Genomic DNA, 15,760 nt, shown 5'->3' on the forward strand with positions numbered 1-15,760 from the left:
AACTCTATTTCCAACAATCATAGCTACATCTGCTTCCCGTAGCTCTGAATTCAAGGCACATTTTCGCTTTGCGGTGTTTGCTTCAATTACATAATCGGTTGCGGCAAACAAGGAGAGCTGTGACTTATTTAAATATTCAATGTCTGGAAGGATTTCTGCAAGTGTAAGTTCTTGATTTCCACAATCGATAATGGCATCGGTGGCACGGAAAAAGTTCCATCCAAGTATCATTTGATGACTACATTCAGGAAACACAAGGAATTCAAACGGCTTCTTAGTCCCATTCAAATCATCTTTCAATACACAGCGTCCCGAGGCAGCTACAGTTTTACCACAGGCAGTTTTCAATACAGGCCCATTCTCAGCAAACATAGGAGCATTTAGCTGTCGACGTAACTCTTCGGATATGACAGAATAATCAGCACCCGAGTCAACAAGTGATTTCACATACTGTCCGTTCACGGTGATAAGATATTATTCTTTTCCAACTTGGCTGTGGTGTACGTCGGAGGATTTTCTTCAACTGCGGCCTCACCTCCTGTACAGGTCGCTTGAGCTAGTTTTCCTCATTGGTTCGGCGTGGGGGACGGCTGGAACGGCGTACTGGTGACTGCGATTGCCGGCGGTTGAAAGAGCGTCGCGGATAAGGTGAACTGCTCCTTATTCGGGAAGAACTAGGTTGTGCATATTCGTCGTCGAAGCTGTATGTAGATTCAGTATCCCTGTCCCGTCGAGGGTTGGACGTCTTTTTGCGGCTCTTGCATTTTCAAATATCTGGCGTTTTTCCCTACAGTACCTCAGAACATGTCCTGGGCGTCCGCAATGAAAACAGAGAGGTACATTATCGTCAGTCCTCCACAGATCTGTCCTACGTTGTGGAGCTGTTCTCTGGCTGGCTTCACGTCTTGGTTGCGACCTAACTGGAAGTGAACATTGGGTAGTGTTTTTGCTTCTCCCTGCTCCTGTGAGTGGCGCCAGCGCCTCTATAACCTCTTCCCTGACCACAGATGTTATGTCATTTGGTGCTACGGGTTCTATTTCCGTGTAGCCCTGAACTTGCGTAAGGACTTTCTGAAGCTCTTCCCTGACGATGGTGCGCACTATAGACCTTAGTTCACTGGCGTCCGCATCGGCCGACACCGCGGAGACATTAGGCAGCCTCTGGAATCGTGATCCGGCGATACGTCTTCGTCGAAGGCTTTCTATGTGACGGCAGCGTTTCACGAAGGCATCGACGCAGTCATAGTCCTGGGACGGCAGGACCTGGTACAAATCTTCAGCAATACCTTTCATGAGATGGGCCACTTTTTCGTCTTCAGACATAGATGGGTTTGCTTTCCGACACAGAGCGAGAACATTTTGAATGTATGCTTCAGACGTCTCATCGATTTGCTGAGCAGGTGTGAGTAGTACTCGTTCAGCTTGGCGCTTTATATCAGCTGCTCGGGAAAAGATGTTCTTAAGAGCAGTTCTGAAAACAGTCCAACTGGTAAATGTATCTTCATTATTGTCGAACCACTGTCGAGCGGTTCCGCCAAGGTAAAAAATTACGTTCGCCAGACACATTTTATCATTCCAGTGGTTATAGTTGGCGATTCGATCAAAGTCCTTGAGCCATCTATTAGTATCTTCTTGACTATCCCCGCTGAATATACACGGGCTTCTGGGTAGTTGGTACGTCAGGATCGGTATTGGTGCGATATTACTTGAAGCGGAACTGGCTGCTGGAGAATTCTGCTCAGTTTCCTTCTCATCAACCATCTTTCTCGATCTTTAAGCGAATCCTGTAAGAGCCCAAACTAAGGAGGAAGTCCTCGAATCCGCAGGCTTCGGCGTAACTCTGCGTAGTAACTGAGAAATACCCGGCGCCTCCACCAAACTGTCGTGTAGATGAGGGGATCTTACAAATGAACAGGCAAGTACAAGCAAGTCTAAACTCAAGACTTTTTATTAACTAGAACTGCATGAAGAGCTACTTATATACAGCTGGTGAACATGCTCAAACATTCCAGACTTGGAATGTTCTAGAAGAATAAGAAGGAAATTTACATAAATAAGATAACATTAACAACAAGCATATTTACATAAAAACCAATTATCAGGCATCTTGCCGTTGATGGGTTTCGAACCCGGTACTTTCGGGTTTCGAGTCCTGCGTCTTCTCCGCTAAGCTATGAAGAGCTCGGTTGAAAAGAGCGATTTTCGCTACAATATTTTTGGTAAAAAAGTGGCATCGATATAAATTAAAAATTCTTTAAAATATCCGTCGAATTTGCCGTATCTAAATATCCTATTTAACGACTATAATCATTGCATTTTTTTACAGAATTTTATTTTTGTTAATTAATGTTAACATGTATATTTTAAATTACTTAAATTAATATTATGCATTATAAAGTAACATACATTATTATTATTATTATTAAAGATAATATTTTAACGTAAAATATTTAAATAATGTTTTGCATTCATATTAATATTAATTTATTTACGTCAGTTAGGAATAAAATTATACATTTTTAAAATTATAGTACAAACATGATTTATAGGATATATTTATAATAAGGTTTAAGAGCGGAAAAAAATTGATACGGCAAAATTAAAGATTACTTGCATTGCGTTTATTTTAATAGCATATCATTTACACTGTTGAAGATTAAAGTACAAATATTTCAAATTTTGCATAAGAAAAGAAACAATTTATCATCATTACCTTATGAAATGTTATTTGTATGTTTCCCAAATGTTGCTACACTTAAATAACAGAAAATTATTTAAACGTACGTCGGCTTCAAAATTTTTAAATCTGAATTTTCGAAACAGCAAATTTCCATTCAGAGTACCTTAAAAAGTGTACAAAGCATTAGAAAACGTTAACAACTTAAATGTTATTAAAATTTAAGAATCCAATTTTAATTTAATGACTTATGAATTAATTTTTATTCATAAAATTTAAATTTCTATTTCCGAAATTAGTAATCAAACGCATAATAAACTAATTCAAATAAACTCCTAATCCTGAAATGGAGTTTTCACATTGTGTTTTATGAAGACTCGTACTTACAGAATTATAAGATTAAACTATCATACTTTTATGTATTAATGAGTATAACTGTTCGGACCTTATAAATATATCCATAATGCTTATTAAATTCTTCTAAATTTGTATTGTTTCACGTTAGAAATAATTTTGCAAATAAAAATTAATATTATTTTTATTTCTCTCCATTATTCTGTCTCAATTCGCAGTTTTTGAAACAAAGTTCGTATGATATTTTTTAGCAAAATAAGTGCTTGTAATCTCGAAATTTACATTTTATCAATATCCCTTTGTGTCCGAATGACTTATTAGATTGTTTCCAATAAGCAGGATCTCCTAGTATTAATTTTAAAGAAAATAAATAATGAAGAAATGTATGTATGTATTTTCGTCCCATTATGGAAACACGACAGCACCTACAGCCATTACATTTTAACGCACATGGTCGTTCACTCAAATAATATACGCCTGAAGACTAAATTTTGAAGTTTAGTTCTTTTTAGCCCAAAAAAGCGTTAACCCAGAAGGGATATTAGTCTAGAAACGCATTTTGCGTTGAATCACTTTTCAAAATGTTGCCACCAAATATCGTCGCCCTGTGTTAGATTAAAGGAATTAAAAATATGAATCTTCATGAATGTATGTATGTTTTTTGCATTGTGAGAAAACGACGGTACCTAGAGCCATCAAATCTACTACTACCTTTGTTTGTATTTAAACTAATTACTAATTTCTATAATATTAATTAACGTTTTTGCAACCAAAACGTTATGAGTATCACCATCGATTTTTAATGCAATTAGAAACCGAAATTTACGACAGTTTCTAAGATAACATAGATATTCAAATGCGTTAAAATGATTCAAAGTAACAAGGATAAATTATTTGATCATTAATTTGTCTATTCTTAATATGAACCTTGTAATCTTATATACAAATAATAACAATAATAATAACTCAATTTAAAAATTATAAAAAAATCTAAAATGGTTCAGCTTTTAACTGTCATCCAAAAGGGTTTATTAAGGGTTTTCACATATTTGCTGAACTCGCATTTTTTAACAGTCTGTTGTTACACTCCCCATAACTTTTTTTTTTTTTTTTAGTTTTTTGTTCAATGTATCATTTCAATGTTCAGTTTCATTACTAAAATGATTTTAAAAACCTTTATTTGCGTTTTTATCAATAACATTTTGAATTTTAAATTTCTATAATAAATATCACCTTCTTGGCGCCTATGCCACATAAAATTCAATTCAATGGCAGAATCATAAAATATTTCAAACCTGAATGCCTTTAGAATTTCTCGCATAGACAGTCTCGCGCGCTGAAGATAATGTTTGATTTCGTACAGTGTTACCATTGCTCGCTTTGAAATTGCTAAGTTCGTTAATCAAGAATTCATTAAAGTTTTCCAAAATTTGGAACTGATAACAAAATAAGTCACTATAAACGGCGTATCACTTCTCAAATGGTTCGCACCAAATGTTAGAGCTTGGTATAATATTTAAAGAAATTAAATACTGAAGAATTTGCATAAATGTATGTATGTTTCTCGCACTGTGATAAAACAACGTTAAATAGAGTCATCGAATTCTGAATAACGTAATCCTCCCCTCGAATATAGGCATCTGAAAGCCCTAATTTGGAATTTGTTTTATTGTTTATTTTATAGTAGTGTAAAAATTTAACGAATTAGCTCCAGCGTGGGAGGCTGTCTATCGGAAATTCTAAAGATATGTTCTTTTTATATTATTTCGCGATATTGCAGTTGAATTGAGGTTTAAAGTGCGAATAACATGATATTTAATAAACAAAAGTAACACACAAATCATAAAGAAAAAGCTCCTTTGGGCGTAATATAAAATCTCAAAACATTCAGATTTTGTTCTTCATTTTTTAGAGATTTATTTTAATTTCTTTTGATTCACAGCTTTTCCTTTCGCCTTTTGCTTTTTTGCACACGTATAGCCAAAAATGGAGCAGGGTGAAGCACTCTTTTACATATGCCTTTTTTCCCTAAAATATGTAAATGTACTTAGGATTCACACACTAAAAGAAAGGAAGAAATTAAAGTATTAAACATAAAAAAACATAAAGAAATATTCACTTGTCAGGCTATCAGAATGCTCGACAAAACATTTTGGATAATGTGTGCTTCGTTTTCCATTTGTTTCCCTAGGTAAGTTTCAAACCGAAATATTCAGAAGACCTACGCAGTTGCGTTTCGCAGTGTGAATGGAACACTGGAAATACTTATTAGTTGACTTTATTAAGTTAATTCAGTTGATGAGAGGTTTTCACTGATCGTGTGTAAAACCAAAAAGTGTAAATAGATATTTGTAGGAGACTTAGTACAAAGAAACAGAAGAAATCTAGAAAATTGTATCAAAAGTTGGACTACCTGAATATAGATAGAATCCTTTAGCCTAACTTGTATTTTTCGAGACGTGTGTCGTCACAAATAGCTATGTAAATATCTTTAAAGATCATTTATATCGAATTTTAACGATATTTTTTTTCCTACCATCCTGCCTCATTTCAGTAAGATAATGTCTCACTGAATCATTCCGGGATGCTATCCTATTAATAACACGAATGTTAAGGGACTCCTCCAGTGGCTTCATTTGTTGCCGATCTCTCCCTCACTAAAATTTATGTGAAGGCTAAGTTGTAAATCGTAATTATATAAAGAAAGAGAAAAAGTGTAAGTAATTTGATTCTGATTCAAACCTAAATCGAGAGCAATGTTCACTTAAAATGTATTCAAGAAATCTGATGTGGTCCCCACATGATTTGCTTGTGAGGCCTACACACTTTTGCTGCCCATCATTTAAACTTATTTCCTCGAATTATTCTAACTTAGGTAACCGATCTGTCAAGGTAAGTGGAAAATGACAACACAATTTGCAAATTTTGAAATTAAATACCCGCGTCAGTTTTTCTCAAATATCCTGATCAATTTTTCTCGTGAATCTTCTTATGATTTTATTTTTCAATAACGAGTAAAAAAATATTCCCAGATATAAATAAGAACTCGAAGACCACATTAAAAGTTAGATTACGTTATTTCTCAAATAATATTTTTTTTTAAATTTGACATTACAAAACTTCTAAATTTTCGTCATTAAAAACAATTTTATTATTGAAGGATACAATTACGGTCAGCGATTCCGAAATTGAAAGGCTGCTAAGGACTTTTAAGCCAAATAAGGGTTCGGTGTATATATACCGAACTGTACAAAAGTACAGTTCGGCTGTACAAAAGTGCATGTTTATATACATATATATATATATAAACATGCACTTTTGTAAAGCCGATTGATAAAAAACAGGATCCTGCGCAACTAAATATTATAATAGTTCCATATGAAGGATTTCAAAGTTCTGCGGCTGATTGTTTTTTAGTTATGTGAGACAAGTATATACGTGTGTATACACGAGTATTTACACACAGGTATGTACGGTATGTACAGAGGTCACGAAAAAAATCCCTTTTAAATCCATCTTACAATTTGTTTTGGAAAAAAAAGAGTTCTTTGTTTTTTCTGTACGCACAGATCTCATGCGAAAGAGACAGTTAACATGGATTCTTGAACGGTAAAAATGGTTATTTCCACTAAAATATGATACCGGAACATTTTCGCGAGTACAATACTTTCTTTACTTCATACAAGAAATGGAAATGCTTTTTCATTAGAACGTCATTCACCGAAAAACATTTTTCGTTCTTAAAAGTTATTTGTTAAAAAATAAAATTCTTCCGTATGGGTAGGTTAAAAATGTGTTTAATTATTAGTAGTTTTTAGTATATAAACGATATAGTATATAAACCTTACAGTATATAAACAATAATTCCTGAATCTTATTCTAATTAATTTATAAGAAATATTTCTTCAGTAAGTAATTATTAATCCAAAGCAAACAGAATGTGAATGAAAATGTTCCTATTTTTAAGTAATTCTCAGTAAATTTAATTTTCGCTGACATTTAGATATCAGAAAATAATCCTGCTAATAAATAAATACTTGGCGGTCTGTAAAACCATCCGGACAATTAAACTCAAATTTTTAGCATTATCGGGAAGAAAGCCCGTTCTAAATTCGCGACAGTTCTACGTACTGATACTTAAACATTTCATTTCGTAAAGAATTTTTTAAAAGATATAAACCTTTTAAATCCAGTTTCTTTACAGATCAATACTTTTCGAAATGTTCGATCCTCCTTTCATCTTATGAAGTATCGTTTGCATAATTTTAACTTTCTTGACCTTAATCAAACGACATGAATGAAAGCTACTGTTTTAAGAGGCGTTCTCGAATAGTATTAGAATAAAACAAGTAAAAGAAAAAAATTTTAAAAAGTCCGCTATTAAAGTTAACATCTGACAGCGAGAGGTTAGAGATCTTAGCACAATGCAACGATCGTTCATTCCCCGCTACATTCCGCCCTATCGCACACATTCACCCGTACTAATAGTCATTTTATGCACCCTTCTCACCTGAAAAGAAAATTTTTACTCTCTTTTCGTCAGGTGGTTAAAATGTCTTCCAATCAATATGCTAAAACTGCCAGCAGCATGTGGAACCATAATTTCTCACATAAGATCATTAAAGAGGAATCATTTTTATGGTTCCAATGTCATTATTGAAAATTCGCAAATGTTTGTTAGGTTGATACACTTTTTTACCTATTACTTTAAATATTTTTAAGTGCACTTGTCGTTAAAACCAGACTTCCTTAGCGTATTTTTGTTCCTTCCTACATCTGCGAGGTATATGGATTATACTGACAGCATTAGATTTATAGTTCATTGCATACATTTATACGGAAATAATGATTGTTAAGCCCCCTACGGCTTACGTTATTATGCTAGGAAAACAAGTATTAGAGGGCAGTAATTGATGATCAGTCTAATAAAAAAATTCGTAAAATATTAGCATATATTGATTTAACGCAACTTCTGAAAAAGAGCCTGATTTATCTGCAAACTGTGATACAAGTTTGTGTTAGTTTGTGTTTCAGATTTTATCAGACTTTAAAATAACGTCTATTATTATTTAAATATTATGTGTTATTATTTAAAATAATGTGCATTTGTATTATTATTAACCACATACCTTTTTTAAGGACTGTAATATGTTATATTTTTATTGTGCTTATATCGATGCAATTTATAGATTCCAATTTTAATACTATGAAAGAAGTATATTGTAGCGTGCAGAAGGATTAGTAATGGATTTAATGCTCACAAATCGATGATAGCTACTAATATAACGTTAAACACAATGCAATGCAAAGCGCATCCAAAGAGCGAAGTAAGAGAGATGTATTAAGAGCTCCGATGAGCAATATTTTTTCAGCAGTAGCACTAAAGGAATATGAGTATTTAGTTATCTAATACAATATCTAATACAATATGAGTATTTAGTTTTCTGGAATAAATGTGAATTTTTTTTTTTTTACATGAATAGTTATAAAAGCTTTAATTAAATTTAACCTTTGATCAAAACTATTAAAACTGAACTTAATGATTAATTAACTTGTGTAACAGATAAGCTTTTGAAATAATGACCAAATAATCAATTTATGTTAGGAAGATAAATCGCGAAACATATTTGTTTTAAAAATTTATTAAATAATTAATCAAAGAAAGGAAAATTTTCCATAATGAATTTACTATGCTAGCATAAAAGCTTATTTAACGTAAATTAGATTTTCATACTTTTATATATGAAAACAATTTAATTCTAATAATATTTAACATTGTTAATGCAAGAACATTTTGGAAGTGCTTCTTAACAATTTTCTAAAAATTCGCATTCAGCTATAATAAATTTATTAAGCACTTAGCTTTTATTATTATGCAATTATTAAACTATTTATAATTTCTTCAAAATATTAATAATCATTTAATATTAATCAACTCATCTTTTAATAATTTAACTTACATTATGAAAGCACTTTTAATTAACTTTAAGTTGAAGTCGTTCAATTCGTTCTGTGTGCCAAAAATGAAGTTCCTTTTATTTTTCCTTGAAATTGCTTTTTTTGAGAACGTATTAAACTAGCGTTTCACAAATTGTGTGTCGGAGGACCACAAATTGTCTCCGAAGCTTGTCCTTGTAACCCTCTTATATTTCAAAAAATATAAAAAATAAAATCCAAATTAACTGCTGTAGCTAAAAATCTTACAGTGTGGAAATTATACAAATCAATCGTCTATCACTAGAGTTTTCAACGGCCTTTTATGGAAATGACGGTAATTTAATCAGCTTTTCCTCCCTTGACTTTTTTCTACATTAAAAAGAAAAACGCCAAATGCTTATTATTTCAAAATTAAATTTATTTTGAATCTGTGTAACATTTGTCGCTAAAATTAAAGACTTGGTGCAAGGGTATGACAAATTTCATCTGGCTGTTCCCATTCTGCTTTCTCGCTGGCTGCGGTTTCTGCTCGGTTCTCCTAGCGTAGCAAGTTAGTGGAAAGGCTGTCATATTTTTCGTTAGTTTCGGAATAATCTTTAATCTCAATATGATAAGAATGTTTTGCATTTTACTTTTATCAACATATGAAAAATTGGATAATGCAAAAATTCAAAAAATTATCGATAATTTTAAAATATCTCTTTCTTCTGTAATTACTTTTTTATGATAGCCAAATGATGAAAATTTTTCATTTGGCAAATCGTTAGTTCTAAATCTTATAAATAACTAATTTCTAACACACCAGGAATTTTCTGAAGCTATTAAAAATTCGAAGTGAAAGAAAAAGCTGGATTTGAATATGGGTGAACTTTTTGATGAATAACATTAATTTAAACAATTTTGACTCTAGACGTTAATGTAGACAAATATGTTACAATATCTAAAACATGAAGGAGCAAATCGCACATGATTTTAAATACCGCTGATTATAAATATATGAATATTGCATTAGCATATTGTGAAAGAATTTTTATTGTCGTGTCAACTAAATGAAAATATCTGATGTGCACACCACATAAATTACTTGTACAGAATATTAATCTATACGCATTGTTCCCTGCATTTCATTTAAACTTATTTGCTCGAATTTTATTAAAGATATAATCCTTATTCAATTAATTCAGTTCTCACTTCTCGGCAAGGCAAAATTACATAAATACTCAAAATATCTTCATTACAAATTGTAAGATATGGGAAAACATAAAACACCAAATACAGTTAAAACGGTTTTTACAATTAAAATTACTGCTTTTACGCAAAAACAAGCAATGTGTCCAGCAGCCAAGAACGCACATTTTTCGGTGCACAAAAATAAAAGTATCGTTTTGGTCCCACTTGGCAAAAAGACACTGAAGCTGTAGAAAGACTTAATTCACTATTCCGCCAAGTTTCACATGTAAACAAATATGGCTGCTATGGTAAAAAAAATTGGCTTAGCAGCATTTAAACAACTTTTAAATTGTTGATAATGCTACAACTACTGCATGCAGATTAATTAAAGGCACAAAAACGTTAACCGGAAGATAAGAACAACATAATTCAAACATTTTTAAAGCAACAACCTATAAGAAGAATAAAAAAAAACTGATCTCACTGATCCGAATAAGAGATTGGGTAAATATGTATATATATATACATGACAAAATTTCAACGTTCTCAGGCTAATCATTTTTGAGTTATGCGAGATACATAAATACATTCGTACGTACGTAAAGATGCCACAAAAAATTTCTTCCGAATCCATTTTAAATTAGTTTTACTATTCGTTTGGCGAAACAGAGTCTTTTATTCTGTCCTTACGTAGAGATGTCACGCAAAAACATTGTTAAATTGCATTCGATAGCGGTCGAAATGGAAATTTTCGTTGAAATATAATACCCAGAATTGTTCATTATTACACTACATCTTTTACTTCGTACAAATAAGAAATTACGCTTTGTCGTATTTAAACTTTTAAATTGTTAATAATTCTACAACTATTGCATGCAGATTAGCTAAAGGCATAAAAACTTTAACCGGAAGATGAGAACATCATAATTCATTTATCTTTAAAGCAAAAAAATGCACAATTTACCAACATGTACGAATAAAAAACTGAACTCACTGAGCCCAGTAACAGAGTGGAGTATATATATATTTATAAACCAAATTCGTAATAATTTATACAAATCTTTCCGTATACCTATCTCCAAGGAACACAAATTGAATTTAAAATCATGAAAGAAAAAAATTAGAATGCAAAGACCATAAAGTAGAAATTACTTTTTAAAATGCTCTTTACATACTTTATACTTTCAAAATATTTTGAAAGTATAAATATACTGGTAGTAACCTCGGCTAAAAAGGGATTTTTAATAGAATAAGGTGAAACATGAATTTGGGTAAAATAGTCCACGGAACATTCTTATTTTCAAAAGAGGTCCTTACTTGAAAAACCGTTGAAAAACCGCTATGTTAAAGCATATAAGTATTTTCTGTGCATTTTCAAATCTTACTAAATATTTTAACTTGCGTATATTTTAACTTTTTAACAATTTACTTTTACAATTTTTAACACTGGTGAACAAAGTTTGAAATGGTAGTAAATAAAACTTTACCGCTCGGCCGCTGGTGGGCAAGGAAGATGGCAGAGGAGGTAAATTTCATCGCTCTCCCAGCAGGAATTTTAATAGAGTTTATCGCAGATTTATCAATGAATAAATACAATTACCCTTTCACATTATAGGAACATTTAGCAAGTACTTACTCCTGCTTGATTTCATAATTTGTTAAACTTTTTTTTTTTTTTTTAGTTTTATTTTCTTAGTTTAGTACTCAAGGGCTATCCGCCTAAGGGAAGGGATGTCTTCGTGGAGGACTTTTAAGAATTACACATTGCTCAAAACGCTAAAACGCCCATGCAGCCACACCGTTCGCTGAGATTTGAACCCCCGACCGAACTCCAGAGTTCAGCGTCACACCCGCTGGGCCGCTATTGGGCGCTAAACTTTATTTAACATCAGAAGATTTCAATAACTGAAAATAAGTAACTGTGGATTGTTTGTAAATACTTAAATATAACTATAAAATAGTTACAATTTAACATTTTTATGCAATATTAATGAGATTAATTACAAGGCATTGTGATTCAACGAGTATAATTTTGATTTCTATTTGTCATGTTGAATTTCAAAATAATCTTATTTCCTTTTCTAAGGTTTTCCTTAGTTTGTGTAACAAAGTATTTCAAGTTTCGTATCTTTCCAGAACCTCTCATTTTCGCTCTCGCATTTCCTCGCCAGGATGCAAATTTAAAGTTAGTCAATTGAGTTTTTAATCGGACGAATCTTGTATTTTATTCAGATCGTGATTTCTCTAGTCAAGGCACGTTACTAATTTGACCTTGCTGTTACGCGAAGTTTCTGATACACCATTTTGGCCATTTAATATGTACATTGCCGAGTAGGTTGTTGAGTCAGCCTAGCTAGCTTTAAATTAAATTTTTAGTTCAGCACTACTCTTTGTCTTTGGAATTGTTGTGTAACTATTCTTAGTTCCACCGCAAGTCGTCGGCATTTTTGTAAGCACGAAGTGCGTGCACTTTGTGTGAAGAGTTTGACAAATAATAAAGAGTTATTTTACCCTTCTTCTGTGCTAGTGTTTTTTTACGCCTGTGTGAGAAGCTGAAATATTGTCTCGTAAGATCATTTAAACTTTATGATAGCTAAAAGAGTGAGATCTCCCTTTTTGATTAATTGTACATAATAATAAGTAAACGCAATTTAGATAAAATAATAAGAAGTTTTAATATACGTATTGGTGTAAAGTCCGACGTAACGTTTAATAATGAAATAATAAAGTATTATGAAAATTTATTCACGCAATATGCAAGATATCTTATAGGATTAAAAAACATTTATTTTATTTAATTATTTGTTTGCTTTTTAATCTGATGCGGACACCACATGACCTCCTTGTACGGCCTTTTAAATTATACGCATTTTTTTGCTGCACTTTATTTAAACTTATTTCCTCCAAATATTTCCAACTTGATTAATCAATCCTTCGAGGCAAGTTTAGACCAAAAATTACAAATTTTGAAATTAAATTATCTCGGTCACTTTTGTCGTACGGGAGTCAGAATTCCTATATTTTTACTTTTTTCTCAAAGAGTACAAACTTTCCCAAATATAAGTTTAGGAAACATAAAACCGTACTAAAGGTCAGATTTCATTATTTCTCCAAAATTATTATTATTATTATTATTATTATTATTATTATTATTATTATTATTATTATTATTATTATTATTATTATTATTATTATTATTATTATTTATTTTGCATGGGTAGAACATGAGTATTTTCGTCATTTAAAGCACATCTGTAACTGGAATTGTATGACTACTACCAATGACTGCGAAAATAAAGGCTGGGTAAATGGGGTGAGTGGTGCAGATATTTGGTACTGCCGATTGACCTTAAAAATGGAAGGTACCCATCTATATGTTATAGTAGTCCATATAAAATATTATCGCTCTACGTTTTTTTGAGTTATGCGAGATGCATATGTACGTACAGACGTTACGAAAAAAACCTATATTAATCAGTTTTGTAAAGAAACCTTTACTCTGTCTGTATGGACCTCAAGCAAGAAAATTGTCGAGAGGGATATGGGAACAGTCAAAATCGATATTTCCATTGAAATATGCTACACGAAAATTTTCACAATTGCAGTACTTCCTTTATTTCGAGCAAGGAAGTAAAAAGCGTTAAAGATGACTTGCGTAAACTCAGCTGGTTGCGTGGACATAATTACTGAACCAAGTAAATTAACCTTAAGCTTTTTGTAAACGGCTTTCATCATTCTAGTCCAGGTTGTGTACTAAGGCATAAAAGTTTTATACTGAAGAATATGTTAGCGTTATGCTACAGGTAAAAAGCGTAAATAAACAATTTTAGCACCCCTCGAGGCGTGCTTTTATGGTGTAAGTGGTTAAAAAGACCTAGGCTTTCTGCTCGGAAAAACCTAATAATCTCTGCAGTGACACTCGAAATAAAATGCGGTGGCCAAAAATTTTTAGTCATCTATATTTGGTTGACTGATATCATGCTTGTCTCCAATCACTCCTTAGATCAGACGCAATTGTATCTTTCCTTGTGTTCTTTCCTATTACAAGTGGTTAGCACGTTTACCCCACAACTTAAAATATAACATTGGAAAAGGAGGCACAAAACCCAGAACCGATTGCCTTGCATTATTCTCTTTTCTAAAGAGAAAACCCATTTTACTTTTCTTATTCTGACCAAATAAGCAATAAAATTAAAGAAAAATAGTAGAATAAATGAAAGAAATAGAGATGTTAGGAGAAATATGCAAAACTTAACGCCAGCTATAATATCGATGTGTTTAAATACCGAAAAATTTTGCTAGGATATCTTCATTCGGCAAATATTTCATAGGTTCTTTTCGGCATAACTTCCAGAATTTCTTATCCTGCTCATTGTATGGAATATTAGTAGCATAAAATGGAAGATATAATGGATGTTACGTAACCGTAAGTGGCCTCGTTTAATGATAAATAAAAGCAACTTAAGTAAATAAAATCATCACATAAATCTCGTAATCAACCCTCGCAAATGTGGTATTTTCTGCCTATGAATTTCCTCGTCTCCTTCCACCAATCCAAATCCATTAAAACATTAGCTTACCCCCGAACGAAAGTAAAGGATTGGCACACGGAAACAATGCAGAGCTCTTGCACCCACAAGCCTTGTTTTACAAGCCAATAAAACATGTTTACCGTCCAAATGGCGGTGTAATGCGGTTATTATTATGGCTTCGGAGTACGGGCCGGGTGCAAATGACTCCCTTCCAATGCATGGGGATCACACTGCGCAAATGAGCTATGGCGGATCGTGATTATGTGCTCGGAACGTGGGGTTACACTTTGATGGCCAAATATTACAATTGCGGATGGGGCATTATTTCCTTTAACTGGAAAATTATTCCCGGTACGATTAGGATTACTAGTTAGTGGTCCAAAGTGCCACGTGAAGTGGTCAGGCTGCGGTTTGGTGGTTTATTGCATTTCTACCTAGCGGTAAAGGCAGAGTATTTATTAGAGAGATGCAGTAAGACGGATAAGACACCTAAATTAACTCCCTGGGGAATGTGTATGAGTAAGCTACGTGTATTCACCGAAGCCTTCAGTGGCAGAAGCATTTACAGAGCAGTTTCTTCGCTAATTTATACAAACTGTATGCGCATGCGAAACATAATTACTAACTGCTCATTGTGTTCTTCTTAGAGTTCTAGAAAGTATTTTATGCTTTTCTTAATGTGTTTCATGGAAATTAAGTTTGACTCTTAAGCTCGTTAAGGAAATTTTTTAATATGCACAGCTAAATTCAAATATACAAAGATAATTATATTTTATCGCGAAACAATTTGTGGAAAATGACGAGCTGACCGAAGTTCATCTCCGTTATGTATGAGCAGAAAGGTGAATCATCAGTATGGTAGGTAAGAATGACAGTAATAAATATGTGTGCAGGCCAAGCTGCAATATAAAAATCCTGAAAGTAATGCAATAATGTGTTTAATGATACATCTTGCAGACAAGAAAGGGGGACAGTTCGATATCTCCCGTTCTACTGGACCAAGAGACGAAATTTAACTTGCGTTTTTCATAACTCGAAAGCGCGACTTAAAGTATATGTTATATTTGTATATAGCATTCTTTTAACGTAG

The sequence above is a fragment of the Stegodyphus dumicola genome, chromosome 6, assembly GCF_044657685.1.
Source record: "Stegodyphus dumicola isolate Sdum_Otavi_A_Nest chromosome 6, ASM4465768v1".
Lineage (NCBI taxonomy): Eukaryota > Metazoa > Arthropoda > Arachnida > Araneae > Eresidae > Stegodyphus > Stegodyphus dumicola.